Here is a 7,453-nt window from a genome sequence, read left to right as displayed (position 1 = left end):
CCCTTTTTTTTTTTTTTTTCTTTTTCCCCTTATTCTCCTTTTGCATCTGATCATATTCTGCATCCTCTTTGTTCTTATCTTCCATCACTTCAGCTCTTCTCTCTCCAACTTCTGCAATGCTCTGGCCCCAACACCACCACCACCCCCCGCCCTTTCCCTCGCCTTCCACTTTTCAAAGAGTTATTTACCTCTTCAGTGAATGTTACACAAAAAAAAAAATAAAAATCCTTCATGGTACAGCTGCTGTAGGTGCTACTCTGCAAAATTTCCATGGACGGTAAAGCTTGCATTATTTCCAAAAGGCAAAATACCTACTACAGGTTCTTACAGGCACCATGTAAAGCACAGAGCGATACACTGCAGGGTGTGTTTGCCTCATGATGCACATCAACCTTTTTTTTTTTTTTTTTTCTTCCTTTCTTAACACTTTTCGAGAACTTGAATAAGCAGCATTGCTGTGGTAGAAGGCAACGAACAAGTTTTCCAGAAAACTACAGGAAAAAGCAACACGAGTGAGAAGACGGTCAGAAAACCTAAACTAGAAATAGGATACTGGGGAAAAAAGCGTCCAGACATTTTGGCATAACAAATCATTTATAATATATATGATAAAAACAAGATACAATATAATTAGTACGGACTTGGAAAACTTCCAGTATGCTGAACTACATAAATGATTCTGTATTTGTTTTACAGCATAGAGAACTATTTATATTGTCATCACAGCGCCTGAGGGAGAACTCTTTTCCTGGAGTAATTCTACATACCACAGTAGTACAATGCTGGCCCTTCATTTTTAACTCAGGCCCTCCAAGCCGTGGCTCGAATCCGGCTCATTCACTACTTTCGCACCTCTCTCCTTTGCAAAATCACAGAAATGCTGCAGAAACCCAGCGGGACAGGGGGTGTCCTGGTCCCAGCTCCCTCAGACCCGGGGCTCAGACATGGCAGAGCTGGACAGAGGCTTACAGCAAGAACTCTTATGGAAAAAGACACTTCCTAGTTTTTCTCTTTTTTTTTTTACCAAATTAGCCGTTAAACAAACTGAATCTTTTTTCGTCTTCCCCCCTCCCCACATTTCCAGTAGCCACGTGGAAAAGGAAAACTCCGTTACATTTATTAAAACAAAAGTTTCCATGTGTCTTCCTGAACAGTGTCCAACCACTCCCCATCCCCAAAGACACAAAACCTCCTTTTCAAGACCTTGGTGTTGAAACCTTTGAAGTTGCTCAGTTTGGGGGGAAAGACCACCCCGAGCACCCCCACCTGCCTCGGGGTATCCCCAGCCTGCCCAGGCCCCGGTGCCGCTCGAGCCCTGCTCCGGCCTTTGGCAGCTCCTGCACGTCTTCTCAACGCTGTGTGTCACCAACCAAAGTAAACTTCCAGGTAATCCCACCACCTCACCACTTCTGTTAATAAACTTCTTGATTTGGACTAATCACATTAAACAGTTTTACCGCAGCAGCAGAAACATTATCCCACAGGAGAGGGGCTGTTCAGGGAGACCTTTTTTTTTTTTCCCATAGAGGAGCGAGTTTGTCTCCATGGAACTGCTGGTCTCTGGGTCAGAGTTACCCGAGAGGAGACAGCAATGGTTCTGAAATCATCTGAAAGCCCAAAAACGACAAAGGGAGAGAGGACCCTCGTCATCCACAGGGTCTGTGCTCCGAGCTCAGTCGTGGGAATCCATCCCCATTTAAACGCAAAACCCTGCAAACCCCGCCAAGACACGGCCTGACAGGTGGCTTAAGGAGTTTTATGTTTAAACGCAGCTTTTGGAGCAATCATTCACAAAACAGAATCGAGACATTTGGTAAAGTGTGTTGCAACGTGGTGGAAGATAGAAATACGTGTAATTGTCCTCTTTCAGGCCTAGCTTTTTTTTTTTTTTTTTAGCTCTGATTTTAGTAAGAGCGAAAGGACAGTTTCGCCCTTTGAAATATAAAATATTTATGAAAACTGCTAATCCAAAATTATAGCTTGAAGATAGAATCTGAGAGTCCGAAATAACAGTGACACCTCATAAAAGGCAAGGGCAAAGGGACTGTGTTCTGGTTTTCCAGGCTGACCTCCTTTACGACAAGACTTCCTCAAATCAATTCCTGTTTGGTACGCGCAGACCTTTTGAGGAGGCATCAAACTTCAGCATTAAATTGTCATCGATAAACTTCAGGTCACTGGCAAATTGTCTGAGTGTGGAAACACTCTCCTGGGGAGTTTTTCAGAACACACGCAAGAAATACCTGGCAGAAACAGATCGGTAAAGTTTATCTTGCCGTGTCCAGGAGGACGTACAAGCTCATCTTTCAGATCACTCTTCCAATCCCATTTTGTTTGATCCCAAGTTTTGTTTGGGGTTTTTTTTGTTTGTTGGTGTTTTTTTTTTTTAATAAAGGCTTGTATTAAATTGGCTGTTGTCACACCTTTAGACTATTGAATCGAATTTTGTCGTAACGTAAGTACTTTAAGATCGTGCTCGTGTCACCTTTTCACTCTCTCTTCATCAAACTAAACAGATTAAGCTTCTGGAATAACAGGCAAACTGTTTATTTCGAGGTTTATAGCTGCACGTTTTCGTTAGAAATTATACATGCAGGTTTATGTTACGAAGCAACAAAACGTGCTCTGCGTTGTTGCTCTTTTAAAGACCAATTTCACAACGAAATCCAACAGAGAACGGCAAAACAAGACGTATTATAATCCTCTTTATTTAAATGTTTTAATGAAATTAAATTTGAAGATACTCCAGTAGGGTCTCACCCACTGCTCTCAGCTGAAAGGGGGAAGAAATGAACTGACTTTAAAATGAAACAGGTTTCTCTTCTGACTGACTGAAAGTTACAGGATGTTGGTAGTGAACCAATTAAAACACATCTTAAAACGATAAATACAAACCAAATGTACATTATCAGCATGTTCAGCCTTTTGTTTCTTGGTTCTATTTTGTATCTGCTTATTGCAATCATATGTGTTTTGAAGGAGGGGGGAAAATCAAATCATTTTAGGAAATAATAAATAAAGAATTCAGCAGAGGAAACAAAGGAGTACTGCGTTTATTCCAACAGAAAATAAACCCTGCCTTCAGAGAGTAGGTTAAAAAAGAAGCCACAACATTCATGGATCAGCGGCGCTCAGAAACATGTAGAAACTCTCTCAAAAAAAAAAAAAAAAAAAATCTGCCTCAGTTGTAGAGAGTAATGTGGCATCTCTAGAATATTCTGCAGAGAGGGAGGAGTCTGCCCCCCTCCACCTCCCCCGCCGCTGGGAAGGAGCAGCTCAGCCCAAAGCAAAGTGAGGATGTGCGGATGGGCAAAACGCCTCCTCTTCTCCTTCCACCGCTTTTACCCTCTGGCTTGCCGTTCCGTGCGGCTTCGCCTCCTCTGGGACGCTGCAGGTCCCTTTTCACGGCAGTGCTGGGCTTACCGAGGGGTCGGCCCCTACCGGGGTGTTCACCCACTTCTCCCCCAGGCACCGGCTTCCTTCCATACACCTTGTCCACCTCTACTGTTCATTTTGCCCTCTGGAATATTAGCGGTCTACCTTCTGACACATACAGCATCTTGATTTCACCCAGCGTTAATCCGCCGGTGCATCAGGAAAAGAGTGAGATTGCTAGTCTGAATTTCACTGCTGCTTCCATGGGAATAGTGACGTTTTCACAAACACTTATAGGGCTGGAAGAAAATTGTCATTTCCGTCATGCAGCGGAGTTTTCTACGGTTACAATGAGCAGAATTAAGTATCTGCGTGTATAAATATATATATAAAAAAAAAATTTACACTGACTACAGGCATTCACTATTTTCACAGTAAAATACACAGAAATTTTAGAAGCGAAAATGTTTCACTTTTTACAAGTCCCAAAGCCCAATTTTTATTTTTTTTTTCCTACATTTTTCCTCCCTGGTTTTTGCTTTCCCAAGGCATAAGGGGTTTTTTTTCATATTGATCTGTCCCCAATCCCACGGCCCAAATGGATTCTTCTTAATGAAAAACTGTAGAAAGTTTGCACAATTTTTTCATTATTTGAAGCTGCAGGTAAGTAGCTGCATAGTCCTGTGCTTAGTGGAAGGAAGTATTGAAAATCTCCTTTGCTATTCCTCGTTTCACGGTTTATAACGTGATACTTATAAATACTTTGGTAGCAGATTAAGCTCCAGAGAAATGAAAACATTTAAAAAAGGGCACAAAGCCTGCAAGTGTCCAAATGAGGGACCAGAAACTCTGCTTTAAGCTCCAGGAGGGGGTTTATGAGATGTAGTGCCATGTGCCATACAATACAAGATAAACATCTGTTGTTATTTCAGTAAACTTAAATCAGATGTTAAGCTTTTTCTTCAGGGGAATAGGGGCACAAAGAAAGATCTTTTTTTTTTTTTTATCTTTTTTTTTTTTTTTCCCCCCCTCTCTCTTTACCAAGGTGGCCATATTCAATGCCAGGAAGACAAGGAGAAGATTCTGGAGGGGACTTAAATAAATACCATTAAAGCAATACAGTGGCAATAAAGTGACCTTTCGTAACCTTTATTGTACCCTGGGCCTTCAAACTTGGATTTCTGCCCAGAAAGACCTTTATTAATAAGGAGGCCAACACTGCAAGCGCCGAGGATGAGTTATTACAATCACGTACGGAAGAACAAATCCAAAACTGGATGACTCCACTGGAAAGATCTCTATAGTTTTTGGTGGCTTTGGGTTAAGCCCTCCAAAGCTGCCAAGATGACCATCCTGCACTGGCCAGCTGCTCTGCGGTACCCGGAACGTATGAGGAGAAATACTCCCAACCCCGTGATCACCTCTGCCCCGCTCCAGGCTCCAGCCTGTTCCCATCGCTTCCGCGAGAACTCTTCCTTCTGAGTTTCCACATGGGAGACGCCCAGTTCCTAAAGTCCCCCTAGAGAGCAGCCGACCCCCTGTGCCGGGTGCTTGCTCTTGCTAAGGGCTCGGCACCAAGCGCGCTGGAGGCGTTACAGGTGCGTGCTCCGTCCCCGAGAGGGCTCAGCACGCGCGGAGAGCCTTCGGCAGCTTTGGAGGGGTCAGTCCCCTCCATCCCAGGCACCTGCTTGGGCTCTGGGCCACAAAGGGCTACACAGGTGACATGTGTGCGCCGCATCGGTTCCAGAAGGTGTAAGGGAGGCCGTACCCTCGCTTACACAGAAGACGATCCAAGGAAAAGAAGATAGATGGAAACGAAAGAAGATGAATTGAAATAAGCTACCGCCGATCTGCCGTTGCAAGCCCATGCTGGTTTGCCATCGGTAACACGCTTTGATTAAACAACATCAAATAGTCCGGGTTTACACGCGATACTCCACGTTTTAAATTGCGAAGGATCGGTCTTAATTGCTAAGTTTGACAGCTCGTCTACTTTTCTCATTACACACTGCAAGCGGTAAGGTAGAGCTAAGTTAATATTCCAAGCTGTTTCTGTTTTGAACATATTAAAAGGGACCTTATATCCAAAGCACCAGACAACATATGGAGTTCAGCTCTCCCAGCCTTGGGGTAAAACTGCTAGGGGTTATGCTGGACCACTGGAGATGTTGTAAAAAAGGAAATTTTGCAAGGTACAGTTCCAGGAGCTGTGCTTGCTTGTGTTTCTCCGCACAGTGGTTACCGGCAGCGCAAATGAACCATAGACCAAGCCCAGAACTCCGGATAAAGTAACAGTAATCTGCTTTTGTGTCCAATTCCAGATGTATTTCTGTTCAGCTTTTAATTCGGAAATTTTGTGGCATAAAGTGATTTAACAATGCGCTTTTAATGACCCAATATATATACACATATATATATATATCTTTTGTTTCATTTTTATTTACCTTAGCAGCACACTAAAATGTAACCAGCATGCTTCAGTTTTTTACATTATATTTTAATTAGTGTTTTTATATATGAAAGACAAAGACACTACTCAGTGCAAACACACATCTACTGTGCTGCGTTTCCCAAGGCACAGAATTTAATACCCAGAACACCAAGTCTCTCTCCATCAAAATTAATATTCCCTCGCTTGCGTACGGGCCTTGGTCCATCTGGTAGCTGGGTTTTAGGATCTGTGCGAGGGCAGAACAATGTTTGTTGTTCTTTTAGAAGTAGTTAATGTTTTATAAACTCATGAAACTTCACAGAAAAATTAGTATCACTCTGAAAGTAACTCAGGGCGTGTAGATGTGCCCCACAATTAATTAATTCTAGATGGGTTTTTTGTTTGTTTGTTTTCTTTTCAGGTCATATATTCAATAGGGACAATGTAAGAGAAAAGAGCACGAATTTTCCCCAAATGCAAGTGGACTGCAGCCCCTCTTAGCGTTGTGTGCTGCTTATTCAGCTCTGCCAATGCGTTTTCCTACGTATTTTCGTGAGGAAACCCTTCCCAGCGTCAGAAGCAGACAATGAAGATGAGCACTTCACCGCAGCGCAAAGCCCCAGCTCAGGGGACACCCAGAAACACTTGGGGGTGCGGGGGGAGTCGGCAAAGCTGCCAGGGGTATGAGGAAAAGTTCAACGTGAAGCCACCAAGATGAAAACCCCCATGTCCGCCCGAACTAACCCGGTGACTCCTCACCCGCTTCTCCCCTCGGGATCCCTGCATGGTCTTTGGCTTTACCATCCTCCTCCACTCCGACAGAACCATTCTGCGCTAAATTTGGACTGGGAGAGCCTAGAAGAATTGCCCCTCAAAGCAAAACTGTGCTTCGTAATTCCTCCAGGCTGCAGGTTCAGGCTTTAGTCTCCGTCCATAACCGTTTGGCCATCTACTGTTTTAATCCTGTGCAACATTTATGGAACATTCCTTCCCTCCTCCTCTGAAGCAAGTGCAAATACTATTTGGCAAAGAGGAACTACCCACAAGGAAAGAGTTCCTCAGAGCAGTTGCACTAGAACTTGAACTAACCATAACATAACACGTCTGAATAATACTGTGAAAAATATATAAAATATGTTATGGCATTAAAAGTTTAAACATCATAAATCTTCAGCATGCTATTTACTAGGCTGAGAAGGTGATAGAAACAACATTCTGAAGTGGAACGAGAAAAGAAAAGAAAATGTAGCAGGAGGCCAGAGTGCGGTGAAATCCCTCTGGACCTGGGTAAAAACGTAGCTTTAAAAGAAACATTAGCCCAAGATTTGCACAGCCATGGCTGGTAGAATTCACCTCAGCACCGTAAACAGACGCCTCCACAGCAAGGCACATCGATAATACTCCGGGGAAAAAAAAAAAAAAAAAAAAAAAAAAAATTCAATCTAATTCTGATTGTCCTTGAAATGATAAAGTTTAATCTCTTTTGAGGTGCTTCCTGATAATGGTTTAAAACTGATGACTATTTTAAAAATCTCACAAAAAACTGTAGCGTAGAAATGCTCCCCCTCCACTCCACCTCTTATTTGCAGTGCCCTTTTGACCCCGTTTGTTCTAGCCACCTTTTTTTTTTTTTTTTTTTTTTTTTTT

This window comes from Athene cunicularia (assembly GCF_003259725.1).
Source record: "Athene cunicularia isolate RWA chromosome 21 unlocalized genomic scaffold, athCun1 chr21_part1, whole genome shotgun sequence".
NCBI lineage: Eukaryota > Metazoa > Chordata > Aves > Strigiformes > Strigidae > Athene > Athene cunicularia.
This window is presented reverse-complemented; position numbering follows the sequence as displayed.